The sequence below is a fragment of the Narcine bancroftii genome, chromosome 10 (assembly GCF_036971445.1).
Source record: "Narcine bancroftii isolate sNarBan1 chromosome 10, sNarBan1.hap1, whole genome shotgun sequence".
NCBI classification, from domain to species: Eukaryota; Metazoa; Chordata; class Chondrichthyes; order Torpediniformes; family Narcinidae; genus Narcine; species Narcine bancroftii.
The window spans coordinates 36,522,699-36,547,107 of NC_091478.1; the positions used below are offsets into that span (position 1 = coordinate 36,522,699).

Genomic DNA, 24,409 nt, shown 5'->3' on the forward strand with positions numbered 1-24,409 from the left:
CCTGTGATTGAGAATGTTGTCTATTCCCCTATTACTATCCCTGATTGCCTTTACATTTCTTTTCTCTTCCCCCTTCTTGAATGACTTCCCGAACCATGGTGTCACGATCCTACAGCCCCCAGTCTCATTCACCCAGAGAGTAAGAATCTCAGCCTGTCAGACAAGATCAAGAGCTGAGGCTCCTCCACCACTATCTCTTGGATCCCATTGCCTGCCTCACCCACAGTTGCACCCTCTTGTCCTTGACCACAGGCCAAATCTGAGGCAGCTATTCTAATGTGTGTGACTGCCTCTTGAAATAAAGTGTCCAGGCACCTCTTCCACACCGCCACCCCCCCCCCTCAATGGGTCACAGTAGTGGAAGCTCAGATTCCAGATCATCAATGTTGAGCCTGAGTTCCTCAAGCAACTAACACTTGCTGCAGATGTGGTCACAAGGAACCACAACATGGTCCACCAGCTCCCAGATTATGCAGCTACAGGACACCACCTGATCCTGCATGCTTATTTTATTTAATTAGCTGTAATTTGGTGACTTTTAAATTAAATTTTAAAAATTTGTAAAATTTAGACTTGCAGCACAGCCATTTCGCCCACGAGTCCATGCCGCACAATTTACACCCAATTAACCTATCCGTCCCCCCCTCCCACCCACAACGGGTACATTTCAAATAACCACTATGTAACCCCTACAAAAAAGACGTCCGATCTTGGCCTGTAATAACCTCTGCCCCTAACAAGCAAAGGCAATAGTCCAACGACCAGGCCCTGCAGGTGGCTGATTCAATAGGCCATAGCCCCATACTCCACCCATCCACGCCCCTGTGAGGCCTGTAAGCCTGATTAGCCACACTTCCTCCTGTGGGCAAGTCCTCTTTACTTTCCATCCTGCCCTGCTGGTTCACTGCCACAGGACTTGGGCCTGAACAGCCACCCTCATTCACGGCATGGCTGGAACGGGAGGGCCCAAGGGCAGATGAAGTGAGTGACTATCTCAAGTTCGAGGCCTCACCCGCTCATTGCTTTGCTCCTGACGAGTGACAATAAATGATTATCATTTAAAATGTGAACAGTGGGATAAGACCCCACTAAATGTTTTTAAATCAGGATTTATCTATATTTATGAAGCATATGTTAAAAATCACAGAATTATTCCACTCAGTGCAAACCAAATTTCTACAATAAAACAAACTGCCAGAGGAACTTTGTGAATCAAGCAATTAAAAGGAAATTAACTGTCAACGTTTCAGGTTGAGACTATGCATCAGAACCTCCACAGACGCTGCTTGACCTGCTAAGTTCCTGCGGTGGTTTGTTTTTTGTCTAGATTCCTGCATCTACAGGCTCTTGTGTTTCAACAATTGTCTCCATTGTTTTAAAGGCATTGTTGGAACTCTGGGCTGCCTGTAAACCTGCCACTAATTGTAAGAAATAGTGGGACTTCAAGATGAAATTGAAAATTAAAATGGTTTACAAGTGTATGAATTTTGATGGGGATGTTTTACAAGATTTTGAACAGTCAAATTAAAATCCCTTTACTCATAGATGGTGGTCTGGATTATAAGATTAGAATGCTTTTTTCAAAATTATAAATTCACTTTTAGTTCTCCTAATCAAACCTCATTATTATCATTATTCAAAATATCAAGACCTCATTTTTTTTAATACAGTCACTTCATTAAATTATTTCTGAAACACTGTCAAATTGTTCTGGTTTGATGCAAAAAATGCACTTACCGGTAATATATGGAATGAAATAGAACAACCCTCTCAATGGTGTCCAATGTTGACCAGACAAGTGGTTGCAAGCAAGACAGAAATCTGACTCACTAAAGGTCATTTATGTAAGAATACAATGGATCATGTTAAGAATTTGGTCAGCACCCCTTAATTCTTACAGTTCAATAGATCAGACAATCAATGACAATTACTTCGCTTTTCTATTTTGTGTTTAAAGTGAGTCTGCATTTTTATTTGATGTGACATGATCTTTATTCATACTAATTCTCCTCATTTATTGCATTAACCTTCACTGCCAAATCCAGGACTTTCCTATTTCCTGCGTGCTTCCACCTAGCCTGAAGTTGGACTTTAAAGTTACTATTTTCAAACCCTCTTTAGCTTGATCTAATCTCAGTCTTCTAAAAAGCCCCTACCTTTAATCTCTGGTAAGTACACTTACCAATCCAATCCTGAACTAAGATGTTGCCTAAACCATTTATAACTCATATTCCAGTTATTCTTTCCAAATGCCTTCACCTATTTCTTTAGAAATGGTGTTCAGGATTAACTTTTTTTTGGAATATTTTATTTAAATATTTCGATACCATAATAACATTGATTATAATAAATCATATACAGATATAGGTAAACCCCTCCCCACTAAAATCCACCCTCCTCCCCCTATATCTACCCACTAAAGAAAGAAAGAAGAAAGGAGACTATCATATCCAAATATTCATCTATTCAGCTGTGAAAACCAAGATGCCACTCCAGAACGGATTGAGAGATATTACCTTCAAACCAAGAATTTTTAAGTATGGGCTCCACACTTTAACCAAAAAAAAGATATTTATCCCTCAAATTATACACAGGATTAACTTTCATGTTCAAACTTGTGTTTATTCCTTGGCAACTCTTCCGTGATAATCGCCCATCAGTAAAATATTTGGGTCTGTTAACAAAAGGTAGAATAAATGTTTTTAATTATTGCCAAACTAATTTTAATTGCGTGGACTCTACTTAAACATTGATTTAAAAGCTACCACAGTGGTCAGAGTTTTTTTTCAGTTAAATAGAAAATTAGACTATTTGCTCTTGGTACTTACCATGGTGTTCAAATCTTCCTTGCATTGAGTTATGTAGCATTGAAAAATTCTTCCACCTCGTCCAAAAATGGCATTGATGCCATAAAAGCAAAATATTTACAATGAGGAGTCTTATCGTAGAAATGTTTTCTTTTCCTTGGCTTCATGGTTCTGATTTTCCATACTGGAACATTGCTGGCTTTCCAAGATGGAGAGATTCTGACAGTATATACAAAATACATAGTTTTAACTATGGGAAGAACATATTGCTTCTGCTTGTACATACTTTCAAGGTACAGTATTTGAGATCGATGATAGCCTGAGACTTGTGCATTTCTGGCGTTATCAATTCTCACCTCTCCCCTTATCGTATCCAATTAATACCTTTTCATTGTCTGGACTCCTCCCCCAGCCAGCAATGTCTTTATTCTGAGATTTTCTGGGTTTTTTTTGCTTATTCCTTGAAGAAGGGTTCAAACCTGAAACGTCTACAATGTATCTTTGTCTTCTATGGATATTGAAAGACTGGCTGAGTTTCTCCAGCATTTCGGTGTGTTTTTAATAGAACAGTACGGCACAGGAACAGGCCCTTCAGCTGCACATTGGTTTCACACATGATGTATGAATCAATCGAAAACTCTTTTTGCAAGTGATATACTGTAAGAGTGCAAGGTGGTGATAAATCATTTGCTGCAGCACTGAATGCTTAACCGTCACCGGTGGACACAGAATCTTCTGACATTACATGTATAAAGGATGAAATAAGATGGGGAAGAGGACTAGTAGTAAGAGAGTATAAGGTAGAAGGTGTGGGAGTTGGACAAACTACTAGGAGGAGGGAGGGTAAGAATAACTGGCTTCTACATTGCAGAGAGCGAACGTCAGCTCTCGGACAACCTGTACCTTTTTTAAAATAATTTTTTATTTTTCATACTGTGAACCATATCAACCAAAATATATACAAATATTTCTCATTAAATATACACAGTGGCATTTTCTCCCTTCCCCCCCCCCCACTACCTTCCCTCCCCCCTCCAAAACCAATAAATATTTAACATATACAATAACCTGAACTTTTGCCTGAAGAATGACCCATCAACGCACTGCAGGGAAGGGGTGGAGTTCAAAGACAAAGGGCTTCACAACTCCTCCACCACCATTGTCCCCCAATCCTGGACTGGCACTTTTACCACTTACCCAAGATCCACAAACAGGACTGTCCTGGTAATGACATTGTTTCTACCTGCTCTTTCACCATTGAACTTATCATCTCACACCTTGACTTTATCCTGGACCCTTTCCCATCTACCTCTAAGGCACCATGCAAGCCCTCCAGCATTTTCACAACTCTGATTCCCCCGACCCCCACTTTTCCCAAGATGGCAGCGCACGAGGTAGTAGTAGCCACTTCGGCTCCTCACAGCAGTAAAATCTCCAACCCAGGACGTACTCTCTATGATCGGGAAACTAGCATTAAAATACAAAACACGAACCCCTTTTAAAATGAGCAGATCGGATCAGTAAGATTCTGTGTGGTTTAAACCTATTAAAGCAGGGAACAGAGACTGCTGCAAACCGCGGAGCGGATTGTGGGAGCCATTGGAAGTACTGCTGGAGAAGACGGTAGCATGGAAAATGGGCTGGCATCGGGGTTAGACTGAGACCCCTTCAGACCTGCATTCTTAAATGTAAAATCGCTGGAGAAGAAAATGGATTACCTGAGGCTGCAGCTGAACCTTAAAGAACTGCAGGGCTGCTGTGCTTTGGTGATTGCAGAAACGTGGCTCCAGGACACCTTACCAGACTCAGCGATCCAGCTGGATGGCCTTATCTTCTTCAGGGCAGCCAGAGAGATGCTGCTGCTTCTCGCAAGACTCAAGGCGGGGAACTGGTCACTTACATCAGTGAGATCTGGTGCACCATTGTCTCTGTGGTGAAGATGTTCTGCTCAGCAGAGATAGAGTACCTGCTGGTGAAATGCAGACCCTTTTACCAGCCCAGAAAATTCTCGGCTACGCTGATTGCAGTCTTCATTCTGCCTTTGGTTAATGAGGGTGAAGCCATAGAGGAGCTTTATGGTGCCATCTGCAAAGCCCAGACTTCCCACCCCGATGTGTCATGATTGTGCTGGTGACTTCAATCATGTCAAGCTGTAAACAGTCTTACCACGGTTTCAACAGCATGTGAACTTCACCAACAATTCTCTGAGATCTTCACAGACATCGTCAAAATCATCAGTCCATCTTTCCAGTAGGGTTCAAGACAGCCATAATCATCCCAGTACCCAAGAGGATGATAATAACAAGCCTCAATGACTTGTGGTGTTGTCCTCCACCATTATGAAATACCTTGAGCGTCTGGTTATGGAATGCATCAAGGCACACCTCCGAGAGATGCTGGACTCATTTCAATTCACCGATAGAAGAAGCGTTCCACAGATGATGCTGTAGCCTTGTTGCTTCACTCCATCCTGGCCCACCTAGAAAACGACACCTCATACACCAGGCTGCTATTCATTGAATTCAGCTCGGTGTTTAATAGGATCATTCCCCAGAGGCTGGTGGAGAAGTTGGCCGCGCTGGGACTCAACACCCCTCTCAGTAACTGGATCCTGGACTTCCTCACGGAAAGACCAGGTCGGTAGAAAGTGTTGAGTAATGTCACACTGAGCATTGATGCACATCCAGATTGTGTGGTCAGCTGCTCCCTGTTCATGCTGCTGACCCACGGCTGCGTCGCCAGATCCAGTTCCAGCAGTGTCATTGAATTTTCTGATAACACAACAGTCATCGGCCTCATCAGCAACAATGGTGAGTTGCACGGCAGAGAAGGGGTGGGAAATCTCGTGATATCATGCAAGAGTAACAACCTGAGTCTCAGTGTAGACTAAACGAAGGAGATGATCATGGACTTCAGGAGGACGAGGCATGATTACTCTCCACGACACATCAACTTTCTAGTAGAGAGCACTAAGTTCTTTGGAGTTCACTTTACAAATGACCTATCATGAACATTCAACTTCTCAGTTGTCAGGAAGGCACGACAATGACTGAACTTCCAGAGGAGACTGAAGCAGGCAAGGCTACTGGCAACCATTATGTCAACTTTTTATAGAAGCTTGATTGAGAGCCTCCTGGCCGGTGGCATCACAGTGTGGAATGGTTGCTGCAGAGATATTAATCAGAGTTCAATCCACAGGACCATAAACATGGCAAAGAAGATCCCTTGAGACTCCCTTCCCCCCACCCACTCCCATCAACATGATCTACTGGGATCGTTGTCTGAAAAGGGCATGCAAAATCACTGAGGACTCCTTCCACCCTGCACACAGCATCTTTCAGCTGCTCCTGTCAGGGAAGAGATACAGGAGGATCAGAGCCAGCACCACCAGGCTGAGGAACAGCTTCTTCCGTTGGGCAGTGAGACAGCTGAACGACCAAAGGACCTGCTGACACTGACCATCCGAGACTCTGTTATATACAAAGCAACTTTTATTTATTTATTTGTTTTGATGATAAGTATTATTTGTCTGTATGTGTGCTATGTCTGGTTTTGTGTCTGCATGTTTTGCACTGTGGACCGGAGAACGCTGTTTCGTTGGGTTGCACTTGTATAATCAGATGACAATAAACTTGACTTGACTCATCCAGTCTTTATGCAACTCTTTACCGCATGAGGAAATTCTTGGTGTTCTCTGATTCTTTCTGTTTCAAGGACCCAACCAGCTCACCTCAATCTCCACCCCTGCACAGCATCCACCTATCCCCCCTCCACACGCTGGTTTTCTAAATCCAGATTCCAGTATCTGCAGACTCTGGTATCTTCAAGCAAATTTAGGTCTCTGGCAGTGTACTTCAGCGGAGATGGAGCAGAGAAGTATTTTGTTAAATTATGAGAACTTACAGTTTGTGTTAACATAGAAATATAAAATAGAAATAATTGAAGCTGTAATATTTCATAATTGTAGCAATTGAATAGATAATATTTGCACAAAAAGCACATTCTTAAAGCAGTCATTTAAATAGTGATATATGTGTTTCCATAAGCACATGTTCTGATTCTTAGTACGGGCATCCTCTTATTTTCTAGTATTAACTCCAAACTAATAATATCAACAGAGTGGAGTCTGATGAATGTCATTTTACTTTCCAAAGGATATATTCTTCTAAATCTGCCTTTTGCACTGACAGAATACGTGAAAGTAAATTTTAAATATTGCCATGTATGGTAAAAGGACAAAATGCTGAATCCTGCAAATCCTTATTTATGCCTCTTTCAAGAAGAGAACAATTGCAAATACAGTACAAATATTTTACTGAAGCAACTGATTGCAATAGTTTACTTGGGCAAGACATTAAACCAGAGTTGACACCTATAATCTTTCTGCCTTATCATTAACATCATGTTAGTCAGACATGCTTAATATCCGCACAAAACTATGTGACATCATTGCATATGCTAGGTTATGCTATGTACTCTTACAAGCATGCATTGTGGATAGGCTGTCATTGCAAACAGCAATGAGGAAGTGTACAGGTGGGAGATAGATCAGCTCATTGCACTCAAATTAAGGAGATGATTGTAGACTTAAGGAGGAAGTCTAGGGAATACGATCCAGTCTTCATCGAGGACTCAGTAGTGGAAAGTGTCGAGTACTTCAAATTCCTGGGTCTCAATATCCCCGAGGATCTGTCCTGAGGCCTCCACATTATACAATTATGAAGAAAGCTCGTCAACAGCTATACTTTGTGAGGTGTCTGAGGAGATTAGGTATGTCACTGAAGACTCTCATAAACTTTTACAGGTGTACCGTGGAGAACATTCTGGCTGGTTGTATCACTGCCTGGTATGGAGGCACCAACTCTCAGGACAAGAATAAACTCCAAAGGATTGTTAACTCAGCCTGTGACATCACAGGCACCAGATTTCACTGTATTGAGGACATCTATATGAGCGGTGTTTTAAAAAAATGCAGCCTCTATCCTCAAAGACTCCCACCACTGCCCAGGCATGCCCTCTTCACTCTGCTACCATTGGGAAAAGGGTACAGGTGCTTAAAGATGAGGACTCAGCAATACAAGGACAACTTCTTCCCTGCTGCCATCAGATTCCTGAATAATCAATGAACCAAAAACACTGCCTTACTCTTCGTCCACCATTTTTTTTATATATAGTAATATTGTAAGATGGTTATAATATGTATGTTCACACCATGATACTGATGCAAAACACCAAATTTCATGACTTGTTCATGACAGTAAATCCTGATTCTGATTCTGATTTAGTGCTAAAGGAATTGAACTATGTGCATGGGAGTTTCTGAATACAGTAAAACCCCTAGTATCCGTCGCCTATGGAGATTGGTAGATGGTGGATAAGTGAATTTGTCGATTGCTTGAGATTGTGTGTCGTGTGATTGGTGAACTGACCACTAGGGGCACCCATTTTAAAAGTTCGTGTTTTTGAGCTATTTATTTTTCTGTAATGTTTTTGCTGTTGCTTGAGGATGCCGATTGCTTTAATTCCAGACAACGTGGATTTTACTGTACCTACATCACAGAAATGTTACAAATACATCAAGCACTCTTATTGTAGTGCAGCTTTGCCAGAAAATATCAGAATTCTTGCTACAATTACCGTGTCCTTTGGGAAACGATAAAAAAATATAATGAACATGGTTCCACGCTTTTATCCTGTAAAATCAGTGTTGGTTGCAAAACTGGAGCTTGCGGCATGTTGTTGCTTAACTCGGATAGAGCGGGTGACAGCAGAGTGAGGAGAAGAGCACTTGAAACTTAGATTTTGGATGTCAAAAAGAGATTGTCTTAGTCAATGCTCAACTTATATTTGTTCAATCAACTGGGAATTTATCAATGAAAGACAGGAAGACTGGGTACAGATTGATTTGATCTGCTGGAGAGGCTCAGCAGGCCAGCAGCGACTGTGGAGAGAGGAGCAGAGTTCAAGTTTCAGGTTGATTATCTTCAATCAAGTCTGAGAGGTTGAGTACATTTAGCATTTTCTGTTTTCATTTCAGAGTTCTGACATTTTGATTTGTTAATATTTGCATTAGGTTGTTAGTACTGTGTGGTATTGGCACTGGTAATAGTGAAAATTACCTCATACCTACTAACAACAAAAATCCTCTGTTCTGTGGCAACAATTGAGTAAAATCTCCTTGCCACAGGAGCAATCTTTGTTGAAGGAATTTTCCAAGCAGGAGTTTTTTTCAGTCAAAGGTGCCAGCTGATAGTCTTTATTCTGTCCTCCCTTCCAACATCTGCACCCACCGTTCGCTGACTTTTGGAGGAACTTCATTATTCCTTCTTGCTAGGTGTTGTTACTAATATTTTCTTGTCTGAATGTTTTATCTTCTCACATACTACATGCCCTTTTGAAATGTGACGTGCGTACTTTGTTTATCTGCTCTTCATGTTTGAGTGAGGGCCTCCGTGGACAACATCTGCTTTGTGCAGATGGGTGGGGTTTGAGGGCATAGGAAATATGGTTTTGCATAATGCGGAACTGCATTATCAGCATTGCAAAACAAGAGTTGCGAAAAAAAAGATTTATACTTATCGAATGTTTGGGTGTATAAGTCGAGTCAAAAAATCTCTTGTATGCCAGATATACTTTTGAAACCTTAAATTCAATCCAATGTATAATTGACCCTTCAAAAAACTGATTCAGCGTATAAGTCGACCCTTGAAAAATTATTTTGTTCACGTACCCATTCTGCAGCATGGTTTTCCAACTCTGGCCAGTGAGTGATTCCTTTTCTCAAAGGATATTGCCTTTTTGGTATTTTTTTTCTTTCTCCCTCCAATTTCTTACCAACTTCTCACACACATCAAATTTTCTTGCAGCAGTACACTTGTTGGTTTTCTTGGCCATTTCTATCACTTTCAACTTCAAGCTCACTTCATATTTTTGTCACATGCTGCCTTGTGTCAATGGACCCTCCATGACGGCAATCACCTCCAGCCAACGGCCAGCAGATCAATCCGCATGATCTAAGGGTTGGCGCGTACACCGGTCAACGGCCCATCTCAGGCATCGCGAGATTTGGCAGTCCACTTATATGCCAATCAACAGGGCATCTCAGACAGCCAGAATATGGGGGTCAACATATATGCCAGATATACCATAAAACACTTAAAATGAGGCTGAAAAAGGGTGCTGACTTGTACACGCTGATCAACTTGTACATCATAATATACAGTATTTACTTTTTGCACATGAGAGTAAACTTTATTCAATAGGTCAAATTTTTGTGCAATTCTGTAAGGACAAGTTTCCATTATCAGAGTGGCCTCTTGCTTGCCTCTCTTTTTTCCTTCACATCAAAATGATACTCCCCGTGTGTTGCTAATTTGTGACATCCATTACTAACCTGGACACTGTTTCACATGGGCAACGATTTTGTTGTGAGCTCTCTGCTCCAATGTCACGTTCCCTTCCTTGGTTACCTCATTGTTTCCAGATTATTCAATATTGGTAAACGTATGAGTGGTTTTTACTCTTTTAGACAATTTGCCTCTACAAGAATTGATTTTCAGTCAAGTGAGTTTGTCTCTTCTGCTACACAAAACTCTTGCACATATTCTATTTGCAATAATTAACCATCATAATCTTCATAAACTTGATGATTAACAGCTGCAATGAGGTGCCGTGGATTATTCTTGTGGTTACCAAAATAGCTGCTATTTTTTTTATCAACACCAGTTAAAATTATTTTTCAAATCACCTGCAAAACATTATTTGATCTTGTCATTTTATTTATGAAACGTTATGGCAAAAATTTGTTAATTCTCCTTTTATTTCAAAAGTATTAACAAAAATCCATTTCACTACACAAAAAGGAATCTTAATACTTTGCTTTAATTCTCATGTTCTTTTTCAACTAAAAACTTCAATCTAATTGCCTGCAGAAAATTTCTCAGAGCAACCTTGGAGAAATGTGAAGATGATGTGGAGGATTTTGAAGTTCTACAATGAACTTGCATTGTAAATCACAGCATAATCTTTCTCTGATCAGTTGGCTGTGCTAAAGAGCCCTGGGCTCTGTCACAGCCTTCTAGTAAAGTCAGGGGGGACCACTTGCCTGTTGCTACTTTAATCCATTAACCATTATAGAAGTTGTAAAAGATTAAATTCTTTGAATTATAGCATATTATCACAGCCAACAAAATATGTTAAGTGATCTGCTGTGGAAATATAATTTATAGTCATGCCAAAGGCGTTTTAACATTTTTTGAATTTGAAATATTTATTGTCACATGCACCAGGATACAGTAAAAATCTTTGTTTCATGTGTTATCCAGACAAGAAACCCCACACTGAAGTACAGCAGGTACCATAATCATAAAATGGAAATACAGGGTATATTATTAAAGGGCCAAAAATGCAGAGTATACAGTTACTCCGACAAAGTGAAGGATAAAGAGAAAAGTATAGTTCAACAGTGTATGGGGGTCATCTTTCACCAATGAGATATCTAAAGGCTTGTGTATCTTCTGTCTGACATAAGGGGGTAGAAGAGACTGAGCACAGAGGAAAACACAGCTCAAATTTTCAGCCAAAGCAAGCTGAAGTGTGTTCACATTTTCAAACAGAATAACAATCTGAAGTCCATTGTATCTGCTGACCATTTCATGATCAGAATTATTCCCATGAAAGCTATGTTGATATTCTAAAGGACCTGCTTAAAGTATTCAAATTATTAGGATATCATTTCCTTTTTTTTGTTTACTAACACATCAATTAATTCTGCACTGGCACACTCGTTTAACTATCAGTTACACAGTGATGTATAATTGAACCAATGAGTCACAAGGATGGCCCATTTGTTTTGCTGCCAGCTACGGTTATATTACAGACCTTGTCAAACATCATGTGCCATGTAGGGAAGAGATTGAAGAAATGATTGGAAGTTGATAGGATATGGAAGCAAGTCAATTCTACAAGAAAAAAATGATCAAGTTACATTCTTCCCAGAGCCCCTCCTATTGATACGTGCACGCTTAATTCAAGATTCAAGATTCCTTTCATTGTCATGTAATAATAGGAAATATATACACATATATACATTATAATTTTAATGGGACTAACTGCAGAGCTCAAGAAACAGAGAAGAGTCAACTACCAACCGTTTTTTATTTTAAACAATTGTGCGCCTCATAAAGGGAAGTGATGTCAGCACACCTCATAAAGGGAAGTGATGTCAGCGCGCCTCATAAAGGGAAGTGATGTCAGCGCACCTCATAAAAGGAAGTGATGTCAGCGCGCCTCATAAAGGGAAGTGATGTCAGTGCGCCTCATAAAAGGAAGTGATGTCAGCACGCCTCATAAAGAGTGTGATGTCAGCGTGCCTCCTAAAGGGAAATGATGTCAGGGCGCCTCATAAAAGGGAGTGAAGTTATTGCACTGCGGAGTCGTTGTTTCTCTGGTAACATGCCAGCAGGAAAGCAATGCGCTCCGTCAGTCCACACGGGTCGGCAAATGCGGGCTTCTCCTGGACAAAGAATGGGAACCTTCACCATTCTGTGCTAGCCACTCGATGCGGCCATTTTGCCTGTCCAGCTGTGCGGTCGCTCAGTCCGCCACATCACCACCCCCCATCCCCGTCCATGTGTGCTGGCTTCAGTCTGTCTCATGTAAGAAGTTCTGGTTGACCACCAATGTCTTATAGCACCGTAGATCCATTGTGCTGCAGCACTTTATATGGCCCCACTTAAGGTTGCTGCAGGAATGTAGCATGGGATGGATGTTGAACAAAGACATAAGTAGTAGAGTTGAGAGCAGAAGGTCCATGTGTAGGTGGTGATCCATGACGAGTTGCTGAAACTGGAGCCAGGGAACCCATCTTGTTTCTTAGTTCTTGTAAATCCTCTGTAACTGAGGGTCTATCTTTGGCTGGAGTGATGTCGCCGGTATTAGGACTGGGGCACCGTAAACTAATTCTGCTGAAAAGGTCTCCAGGTCATTCTCATGTGCTGTTCTAATACCCAACAGCACCCATGGTAATTCATTTTCCCACTGTTAAGTCTTGCCCACAAGGCTTGTTTCAGATGCCGGTGGGAACATTCCACTAGCCCACTAGCCTATGGGTGGTACGCCGTAGTATGGTGTAATTGCGTACTGCAAAGTCTCACCACATTTGCCTGTAAGGTTGAAGTAAACTGAGTTCCCCTATCAGAGATTAGATGGACTGGTACTCCAAATCAAGCAACCTAGGTCAAGAGAAAAGTTCAAGCACTCGTTTCAGCCGTGATGTCCATCAATGGTGTAGCTTCTGGCCATCAGGTAAAATGGTCAACCATTGTTAGTATATACAGTTAACCTCTGGACACGGGCAGTGGGCCCACAATGTCTACGTGTACATGCTGAAACCTTTGCGTCTTTGGTGGAAATTGTTGAAGCTATGCTCGGGTGTGCCGTTGGACATTAGCTTCCTGGCAGGAGAGATATGTTCATGCCCAGTGACTGACCTGCTTCCTTAAGCCATGCCAGATATATTTTGACGACATAAACTCGACAGTTGTGCGGGACAGATGGATGGGACAAGTCGTGAATGTGGTCAAAAAGTTTCCTCTGCCAAGACAGTGGGATGATTGGTTGTGGGTGGCCGGTTGAAATATCACAAAGTATGTTCACCTGGTCAGGGCCCAATGGAACATCACCTAAAAGCAGGTTCGTATTAGCTGTACAGAAAGCTTGTACCTCCTGGTCCTCTTATTGGGCTATTGTGAGAGCCCGGAAATTCAGCCCTCCTGTAATTGCATTGACCTCTGTCCTGGACAAGGCATCAGCTACAACATTGTCTTCACTGGACAAATGCCACACGTCAGAGGTAAATTCAGACATATAGGCCAGACGCCTCTGCTGATGTGCCGACCAGGGATTGTAATCTTGGCAAGGGCAAATGTTAGAGGCTTATGGTCAGTAAATGCAGTAAAATGCCTGCCCTCGAGAAAATATCTGAAATGTTTGATGGTCAGATAAAATGCTAATAACTCCTGGTTGAAACGCTGTACTTTAATTCTGGTGGGCGTAGATGGCAGCTGAAAAATGCCAGGGGTTGCCAGTTATTTTCTGTTCTAGAACCGCCCCCCACAGCAATATCTGATGTGAGCGCAAGTGGGGCATGCATATGGGAGTGGGCCAACATGGTTACCTTTGAAAGCACCTCTTTTGCTTTGTTAAATGCTACTGTGGCCTTTATAGTCCAGGGCAGTTTTTTAGGTTTGCCGATGAGGATGTGTAACAGGGCTTCAAGATCCTGCTGGGATGAACCTGTTATAAAAGTTAACCATTCCCAGGAATTCTTGTAGCCCTTTAACTGTAATGGGCTTTGGGAAGGCCCGAATGGCTGATACTTTGTCTGGAAGTGGGGTTGCGCCTGCATTCGAAATTCTGTGTCCCAAAAAGTCAATTGTCTGACTGTGTGTTTGCCAAATGCACACTTCACAAGGTTGAAATCCCGAAGCCATTGGAACAATTGTTGTAGGTGTTGTTTGTGCTCTTGTGTTAACTCTGGCCACCAAGAAGTCAACAAGGTAGACAAAAAGGAAAGGCAAATCTCTTGTGATGGCATTCGTTAAAGGTTGGAACATCTGAGCCACGTTTTAAGGCTGAAAGACATCCTCAAAAACTCAAATAGACCAAATGGAGTAATAATGGTCGATTTAGGGATGTCCTCCGGGTGGACAGGGATTTGGTGATAACTTTTTACTAAGTCTACCTTCGAGAAGATACATTTGCCATGGAGGTTGGCGGCGAAGTCTTGAATGTGTGGTATTGGATACCTATCTGTCAGTTGTGCCATTGAGGCGTCGGTAATCTTCACAAGGTCTTAGGCTGCCAGATGCTTTGGTCACAATATGGAGTGGTGATGCCCAAGGATTATCGGACCTTCGGATGATGCCTAGTTCCTCCATAGTTTTAAACTCTTTTTTGGCCTGTAGTAGCCAGTCAGGGGAAAGTTTGGATGCCTTGAAATGTTGGGGAGGGCTGGTGGTTGTTAAGTAGTGCTGAAGCCATGACGTGGAGAGACTAAATGGAAATTTGATGTAAGTAGTTCAGGAAACTCTGCTAATAAGTTCACAAAATCATTGGTGGTGAGTGTTTGCACACATAGCAGTGTTGCCAGCCGATGACCTGAAGAAAGTGGGCATGTGTGGAATGTGGTGGTGTGGACCAAACGGCACCCTTTCACGTCTACCAACAAGTCATGTGCCCTCAGGAAGTCTGCTCCCAAATTGGGCTGTACTACAGTCGCTAGCGTGAAAGTCCAGCGGTAAGGTGTGTTGTCTAATACCAGTTGTATTGACTTGGTACCATAACTGCTAATCGTAGTGCCACTGTTGAAACTTTGCCATTGGAGGCTGCAGTGCCCTGTGAAGTCTGTCTGCCTCCCTCACCACTTCCCTTAGTTTGGAGAAGACAGCAGAAGAAAGCAGCAGGGCGATGTCACAAGATTATCCCCCTTATGAGGCGCGCTGACATCACTCCCCTTTATGAACCACGCTGACATCACTCCTCTTTATGAAGTGCATTGACATCACTCCCCTTTATGAGGCGCGCTGACAAGAAGGCTGCCTTGAACATTAAGCAGTTGAAATGGCCGTCTGCTAATGCAAGCCTTTCATTCATCAGTTCTGATGATCTTCTGTCCCCCAAATCATTGAGGTGGAATAAGCGTGTGCCTCTTTCCAGGTCAGACATGCCAAAAGTTGCGAGGGGATGTGCCTTAAAAGCACGATATTGATCCTCCTTGGGTGGGTTGTTGATAAAATCATCTACCTTGGCAGGAGAGTCTTCATCTACTGAGGAGACTGCATGCCAGAATTTGGTAGCTTCATTTGTTCTTTTCCTAATGTGGAACTGGGCCTCAGCCTGCTGGAACCATGGACATAGTCTGTGAGGCCAGAGGGTGGGCAGTTTCACAGCCACCGCGTGCAATGCCGTAGTGGCATCCATTCTACAGGCTTTCTCATAATGATTCACTGCTGAGGCTTAAGAGACGTTGAGCACCCATCAGGGTCACCAATTTAGTGGGGCTAACTACAGAGCTGAAGAAACACAGCGACCAGAGAAGAGTCACCTACCAACTAGTTTTTATTTTAAATAATCGCGCGCCTCACAAAGGGGAGTGATGTCAGTGCGCCTCATAAAGGAGAGTGATGTCAGCACACCTCATAAAGGGGAGTGATGTCAGCACGCCTCATAAAGGGGAGCGATGTCAGCACGCCTCATAAAGGGGAGCGATGTCAGCACGCCTCATAAAGGGGAGCGATGTCAGCACGCCTCATAAAGGGGAGTGATGTCAGTACGCCTCATAAAGGGGAGTGATGTCAGCGTGGTTCATAAAGGGGAGTGATGTCAGCGCGCCTCATAAAGGGGAGTGATGTCAGCGCGCCTCATAAAGGGGAGTGATGTCAGCGCGCCTCATAAAGGGGAGTGATGTCAGCGCGCCTCATAAAGGGGAGTGATGTCAGCGCGCCTCATAAAGGGGAGTGATGTCAGCGCGCCTCATAAAGGGGAGTGATGTCAGCACGCCTCATAAAGGGGAGTGATGTCAGCGCGGTTCATAAAGGGGAGTGATGTCAGCGCGCCTCATAAAGGGGAGTGATGTCAGCGCGCCTCATAAAGGGGAGTGATGTCAGCGCGCCTCATAAAGGGGAGTGATGTCAGCGTGGTTCATAAAGGGGAGTGATGTCAGCACACCTCACAAAGGGGAGTGATGTCAGCACGCCTCACAAAGGGGAGTGATGTCAGCACGCCTCACAAAGGGGAGTGATGTCAGCGTGGTTCATAAAGGGGAGTGATGTCAGCACACCTCACAAAGGGGAGTGATGTCAGCACGCCTCACAAAGGGGAGTGATGTCAGCGTGGTTCATAAAGGGGAGTGATGTCAGTGTGGTTCATAAAGGGGAGTGATGTCAGCACGCCTCATAAAGGGGAGTGATGTCAACATGGTTCATAAAGGAGTGATGTCAGCGTGGTTCATAAAGGGGAGTGATGTCAGCGTGGTTCATAAAGGGGAGTGATGTCAACGTGGTTCATAAAGGGGAGTGATGTCAGCGTGGTTCATAAAGGGGAGTGATGTCAGCGCGCCTCATAAAGGGGAGTGATGTCAATGCACTTCATAAAGAGGAGTGATGTCAGCGTGGTTCATAAAGGGGAGTGATGTCAGCGCGCCTTATAAAGGGGAGTGATGTCAGTGCACCTCATAAGGGGGAGTGATGTCAGCGCGGTTCATAAAGGGGAGTGATGTCAGCGTGGTTCATAAAGGGGAGTGATGTCAGCATGGTTCATAAAGGGGAGTGATGTCAGCGTGGTTCATAAAGGGGAGTGATGTCAGCGTGGTTCATAAAGGGGAGTGATGTCAGCACGCCTCATAAAGGGGAGTGATGTCAACATGGTTCATAAAGGAGTGATGTCAGCGTGGTTCATAAAGGGGAGTGATGTCAGCGTGGTTCATAAAGGGGAGTGATGTCAGCGTGTTTCATAAAGGGGAGAGATGTCAGCACGCCTTATAAAGGGGAGTGATGTCAGCGCGCTTCATAAAGGGGAGTGATGTCAACGTGGTTCATAAAGGGGAGTGATGTCAGCGTGGTTCATAAAGGGGAGTGATGTCAGCGTGGTTCATAAAGGGGAGTGATGTCAGCGCGCCTCATAAAGGGGAGTGATGTCAATGCACTTCATAAAGAGGAGTGATGTCAGCGTGGTTCATAAAGGGGAGTGATGTCAGCGCGCCTTATAAAGGGGAGTGATGTCAGTGCACCTCATAAGGGGGAGTGATGTCAGCGCGGTTCATAAAGGGGAGTGATGTCAGCGTGGTTCATAAAGGGGAGTGATGTCAGCATGGTTCATAAAGGGGAGTGATGTCAGCACGCCTTATAAAGGGGAGTGATGTCAGCGCGCTTCATAAAGGGGAGTGATGTCAGCGCGGTTCATAAAGGGGAGTGATGTCAGCGTGGTTCATAAAGGGGAGTGATGTCAGCATGGTTCATAAAGGGGAGTGATGTCAGTGTGGTTCATAAAGGGGAGTGATGTCAGCACGCCTTATAAAGGGGAGTGATGTCAGCGCGCTTCATAAAGGGGAGTGATGTCAGCGTGGTTCATAAAGGGGAGTGATGTCAGCGTGGTTCATAAAGGGGAGCGATGTCAGCGCGCCTCATAAAGAGGAGTGATGTCAATGCACTTCATAAAGAAGAGTGATGTCAGCGTGGTTCATAAAGGGGAGTGATGTCAGCGCGCCTTATAAAGGGGAGTGATGTCAGTGCACCTCATAAGGGGGAGTGATGTCAGCGCGGTTCATAAAGGGGAGTGATGTCAGCGCGCCTCATAAAGGGGAGTGATGTCAGTGCACCTCATAAAGGGGAGTGATGTCAGCATGCCTCATAAAGGGGAGTGATGTCAGCGTGGTTCATAAAGGGGAGTGATGTCAGCGTGGTTCATAAAGGGGAGTGATGTCAGCGTGGTTCATAAAGGGGAGTGATGTCAGTATGCCTCACAAAGGGGAGTGATGTCAGCATGCTGCAGAGTCATTGTCTCTATGGCAACATGCAAATGTGGGCTTCTCCTTGGCAAAGAAGGGGAGCCTGAGCCATTCTGTGCCGGCTGCAGAGATTCTGCCTGTCCAGCTGTGCGGCCGCTCGGTCCGCCACTATATATATATATATATATATATATATATATAAGGACATTATGCGATTTAGACATTGTGCAAACACCATATTATAGTGACATTGGTGTTTACTATGACTATCAAGACTTATGTATTACAGGTTATATATGTACTGTACAGCCTGGCAGCGCAATCACTTTGTATACAAGAGACATAATGTACACGTATTGCATGTGAGAAACCACTACGTCCTGTTCTCCAAGCGGGATTTTTGAACTCTATTTCTGAATTTAAGGGACCACGAACTTGTATGTGGTCAGATGTTGCTCGAATGCACATGATATACTATACTTCAACTGTTGCCTACCTTAAGAGTTGCCATTAGCTTTGCCCAGCACCCTTAAAAATAAGAGAAAGGGAAGCAAAACAGAGTCCTTTCAGAGACGCTGAGTATCTGTGGATTCACCTGCAGCGCTCCCGCAGCATCTGCAGCCACAAAGACTCCTGTCGGAACCCGAGTCCAGATCCAAACCTCTATCATATGATCAGGAAGTCTTCAGCACTCAAGGCCAAATTGCCAAAAGCCCACACCCATGTCGGTCCTATCTCCGCTAGTCCACTGCCTCGGTCACCATTCTGTTGGGTCATCTCTGCTTCTCCTACTCAACAAGGGGTCGTCTTCCCTTTCTGGTGCCCTGCACCGGTCCACTGCTTGCCCCAGGGTCTGCAATCTCTCGTGTAATCCTGCCTTGCACTGGTGCCACCATCTCTAAGTGAAGAGATTTCTCCTCACCTCTGTCTGAAATGGCTTACCCCTTTTGGAAGCCAGTTCTTGGTGTTCAGTGGGATCACTGCCCATCGAGATTTAACCTTGCATACAGCAACACTACATTGGCAGTGCTTAAGTCTGTCATTACAGTATAAATTCTGTGAAGAAAATTGGGAAGGATTGATGCACCAACACCATGTACCAAGTACTATAACAGTTTTCAAATTGGCTGATACTTTCCAGATCTCGCAACACAGCACAACAGATTTCAGAAGAGATTTGATGTATGCTATTTGAGGGATAGCAGAGGCGTACGGTTTTTCTGTTTTTCTTACCTCATTTAACCATTTTTTTAATGTTATCAATGTTAATTTGAGAAACACAAATATGACCCACTCCTGTCATTTGCTTTTTCATGTATTTCATGTATTTCATGTATAAATTTGTTTCAACCTGCCTTTTCCTAATTGGCTTTCAAAAACTCAATGTGAAATGAGTTACACCTGTATTAGAATGGTGCTTTCACATTTTTTTTGTGTCCAGGAACTAAAGTAGCAAAAAAGCTAACAGACTTACTGGTGCCTTTGGTTTAAGGAACTGTCAGGAAGTTTATGCAACCATATGACTCAGAATGGAAGTAATCTAAATAAAACTAGGACAAGTATATGCATTTTATATCATCTGGTAATTGTTTATTACAAGCAATGGCCGTGCCTGTAATAATTCAGAATTTAAAATGTTCTGGCTTTGTAATTATATTTATTTTTATGTGGTGTGTTCATACCATGACATTGAAGCAAGAAGACATTTATAATCATAATTTTTGATAGAAAGTGCTCAGGGCAAACAGACAGGTAGCTATTTCTTTGGATATTCTTTAACTCTGACAATCAGTTGGGTTATTTTTCAGTTGTACCTATGGGAAATGAATGAAGTGTATTTAAAAATAATATTCATACCGTCTCTACATTGCTGTTACTTGTTCTTGAAGCTATGCTATTTTTCGTTTGCGGCGCTTATCACTATTTAAGTGTTCCGATTCCTGACGGTGATATCTCTGAAGAATTGCTCACAATTTCCTTCCATCCATCCACTGATGCATATTGCATTTGTTGAATCTTGATGAAGATTGTAATTCATACAATGTTTTATTCCCTAGTCAATAATAACTCGAGGGAGCATGAACTTTGCAACTGATGTTTGAATTAGTTCAGATTGGAGTTGACGAGGAGGGACATTGCTTGGCTAAGCATCGTTTGACAGCTCTACGGTGGGCACACTATTAAAGTGACTGCTGGATAGTGACCGTCATTTCATGCATTGATTCGTCTCTCCAACAGAAATGGGCAATCATGGATTTCAGCAAATATTGCGGTGGTTCAGAATAAACTAGAAATTGCACCTTTATTCATTCGCTTCAATTTAATTTAAACCATTTGTAAGACATTCAATTGAATCCAATATTGATGGAGATTGCCACTCTATTTTCAAGCCTTTGCGCCCCATCTTTTGATGCACTTAACTCAATAAAAATCTATCCATTTTGGCCTTAGAATGATTATTTAGCTAACACAACTTCTGTTCATACATTGAGATCTGGAACTGGCTCAGTGGTCATATCTATATGATTGCTTCTTTCAGCTTCACTTTCCGTCATTTTTAAAAACATTGAATCATGGGATCAGAGCAAGAATTTCTCCAAAAGCAGATGAGAATAAATCTTCATTCAAAATGTTTGGCTGTCTTTTAAGAGACTATTAGATAGGCACATGGCATTGAGGAGTGGAGGGTTATGCTGTTGGCAAATGGACACAACACTGAATGGCCCCAAGGGCCTGTACTGAACTCTAGATTTCTCTGTTCTGTTGCTTTAGTTAAAAAAAAATTTGGATTCCAAAGCATTTATTTGTTGAATAATCACGTGCGCATTTGACTGCTAATAATTTTGCTTCTGGTGAACATGACGGGTTTCAGGTGGTACACGCAGATTTTTAAACCAATGGGCCCAAAGCCTCATCCTATGACTCTAGTTCAGCAAAACAATGCCATCTTCTCTGCTTGCACTGATTCATTTGGTTTCTTTGTGTAGTAAAACCCCTGGTATTGGACGCCTACGGGGTTTGGTAGATGTTGGATTTGCGAATTTTCCGGTTGCTTGAGGCTCACTTGTACAAATGCCTAACCAATACAAAGAAGACCGCAGAGCCCACCTCACTGACAAAAGGCAAAGGAGGAAAAACCCAACACCCAACCCCAACCAACCAATTTTCCCCTGCAGCCGCTGCAATCGTGTCTGCCTGTCCCGCATTGGACTTGTCAGCCACAAACGAGCCTGCAGCTGACGTGGACTTTTACCCCCTCCATAAATCTTCGTCCGCGAAGCCAAGCCAAAGAAGTCATTAGAATTAAGAATAAGCAGTTGAAAAATGTAATTTGAAAAGAGTCCATATTGTAGTCCTTACTTGTGTAAAGTTCACTTTACATGTGAATTTAAATTTGAACACCATTCGTGACTGTTGCACTAATTGCTACGCTTACCATAATCATAATTAACCCCCCTCCCCCAAGTTCACAGACAAACTTAATATTATACTTAATAATGTACTAATAAGACTCTTAATAAGCAGGGATAAGGAGATGCTTTAAAAGAGTCACCCCAATGGTGAATAGCATCAACCGGCTCTTCATCCTAGGCAACTTTATGCAAACATCTGCTAAGAGCTAACCACGACCAAGGCTCTCCACTGGCTAAATATTTGCTCCCATTTTCACCAAGGTTTTATGTGTTACGTCAGAGAATATGTTATGGCCTAAACATGGGAAATACCATAAAGTCTATTCTTCATTCCAGAAGTAGTGCAATCTGCAACTTAATCCTGTTGTCAGTACGTCGAAAATGGTTTGAGATGATGTACCAATGGTGTCAGTATAAGGGCCAGACCCAAAACCTTGTTTGGTCATTTTTATCCATGTAGACTGTCTGACCCACCTGAGTTCCTTCAGCAATTCTTTGTTTGCTCAATATTCTAGCATCTACAGTCTTTGTGTGAGACAAGGTACCTTCATGATTTGCGACTAGGGCAAAGAACAAATAATCGTGAATGATCCATGGATCTCTAAGTTTTATTGTTCAGACAAAGTCACTACCTATGTCCAATTATGATATGATAAGGTGTTTCTTTGTCCCTCCACTGTATTTACACTGAGTTAAATTACACTCAATTACATGGTGGTTCACTAACTGTAATAATAGCTGAAGCATTGGGCCATGGATCTAATGGCATGAGTTTCAATTCTAGCACCAGATTTGAAGAATTCAAAATCACTTAATTTAATTTTTAATTGTGAGATACAGCACGATAATGATCCCCTGCTGCCCAAGTATGTGACCAATTAACCTATAGTACTAATCCCGTACATTTTTGGAATGTGGGAGGAACCTGGAGGAAACCCATGCAAACACTGGGAGAATATACAAACTCCTCACAGACAGTGCCACATTCAAATCTGGGTTGCTGGCCATGTAATGGCATGCTAGCTGCTGCACTAACGATGCTAACCGTAATTAAATCTGGAATTCATAAAGCTGTTGATGAGGTTGGTGCATAAAACTATCTGTTTCCCTCACGTCTTTCAGGGGGGAGGATAAAGCGTCATCCTATACGTATCTTTAGTCTCGCAGCAATCTAATTAGCTCTTTGCCATCTTTTTAATGACCCAGCAAGCCATTCAGTTGAAGGGGGTCCTTTGGATGGGTGGAAGTTCTGACTTTGCCAGATGTTCACAGCTAATGACTAGATCAGGATGTGCAACTCTTGAGATAGTGAGGGATAAAACATTTCAATAACTGAGAGACATAGAATACAACACAGAAATTGGCACGTCTGCCCATCTTGTAAAGATAGCCTTGTATGCCTGCGTTCAGCCCATATCCCTCTGAACATTTTCTATCCATGTACCTTCTACAGGCCTTTTGAATATGACAATAATCCCCACTTCTAACTCTTTTTTCTGGGACCTTGTTCCATGTACCCACCACCCTCTATTTGAAGAAGGTGCCCTTCAGGTCCCTTTTGCTTCTCACCTTACATCTATGTCTTCTAGTTTTTGATTTCCTTATCCATGGGAAAACATTCTATGACTGTTTACCTTCTGTCTGCCCCTTGTGATTTTATAGAACTTTATTAGATTCTCACCTTAGCCTCCAGAGAGAAGTTCCAAGTCTATCCAGCATCTCAGCCGTCCAGTATGAGCAATATTCTCACAAATCTTTTCTGCATCTTCTCCAGTTTAATTTAGAACCATAGAACACTACAGCACAGAAACAGGTCCCTTCGGCCCTGCTAGTCTGGACTGAACCATTTATTTTGCCGTCCCACTGACCTGCACCCAGTCCATAGCCCTCCATACCTCTCCCATCCATGTACCTGTCCAAATTATTCTTAAATGTTAACATTGACCACCTCAGCTGTCAGTTCAATCCACACTCCCTGTGTGAAGAAGTTCTCCCTCACGTTCCCCCTAAACATTTCCCCTTTCACTCTTAACCCATGTCCTCTGGTTTATATCGCACCTACCCTCTGAGGAAAAACCCTATCTTCATTTACTCTGTCTATCCCCCTCATAATTTTAAATACCTCTATCAAACCTACCCTCATTCTTCTACACTCCAGGGAATAAAGTCCTAATCTGTTTAACCTTTCCCTGCAACTCAGTTCCTGAAGTCAGTGCAACATCCTGGAAAATCTTCTCTGCACTCTTTCTATCTTATCGATATCTTTCCTGTAATTAGGTGACCAAAACTGCACTCAACACTCCAAATTTAGCCTCACCAATGTTTTATACAATTTTACCATAACATCCCAGCTCCCATACTCAATAGTTTGATGTATGAAGGCCAATATGCCAGAAGCTCTTTTTACAACCCTCTGCACCTGTGATGCCACTTTCAGGCAGAACAGACACCCCTAGAAAACTTGTGAGAGAAGAATTCCAGGCAAACCCAGAAACAAAAATGTTAGCATGGGATCATAAATTCTCTTAATACCCAGGTTAGCCTCCTGAAACCTGATGCTCTCTGGCAGCAGGTGGATGGTGGCTACATAAAGCTCCAAACTGCTGGTGACAAAGGTGGCTGGTGATGGTCAGCTCTGCCAACTCCCCTGCCATGACCATGCAGATTTTGAAGCTACATCTAAT

The 24,409-nt window shown here is 42.8% G+C and overlaps 1 protein-coding gene and 3 long non-coding RNA genes across 6 annotated transcripts in view; 3 read left to right on the forward strand and 1 right to left on the reverse strand.

The window, feature by feature from the left end:
* LOC138744465 (cGMP-dependent protein kinase 1-like) overlaps positions 1–24,409 on the forward strand; it is a 592,254-nt gene that overhangs the window by 279,732 nt on the left and 288,113 nt on the right. The window lies entirely within an intron of this gene.
* LOC138744470 (uncharacterized) overlaps positions 1–24,409 on the forward strand; it is a 50,824-nt gene that overhangs the window by 11,703 nt on the left and 14,712 nt on the right. The gene's annotated exons all lie outside the window — the stretch shown is intronic.
* LOC138744468 (uncharacterized) lies at positions 2,382–15,918 on the reverse strand. The gene is made up of 3 exons (XR_011345553.1): positions 11,688–15,918; positions 2,829–3,026; positions 2,382–2,674 (listed from the first exon to the last, which is right to left on the reverse strand). It is a non-coding gene; the product is annotated as an uncharacterized lncRNA (long non-coding RNA).
* On the forward strand, positions 15,388–20,617 carry LOC138744466 (uncharacterized). The gene is made up of 2 exons (XR_011345547.1): positions 15,388–15,524; positions 20,370–20,617. It is a non-coding gene; the product is annotated as an uncharacterized lncRNA (long non-coding RNA).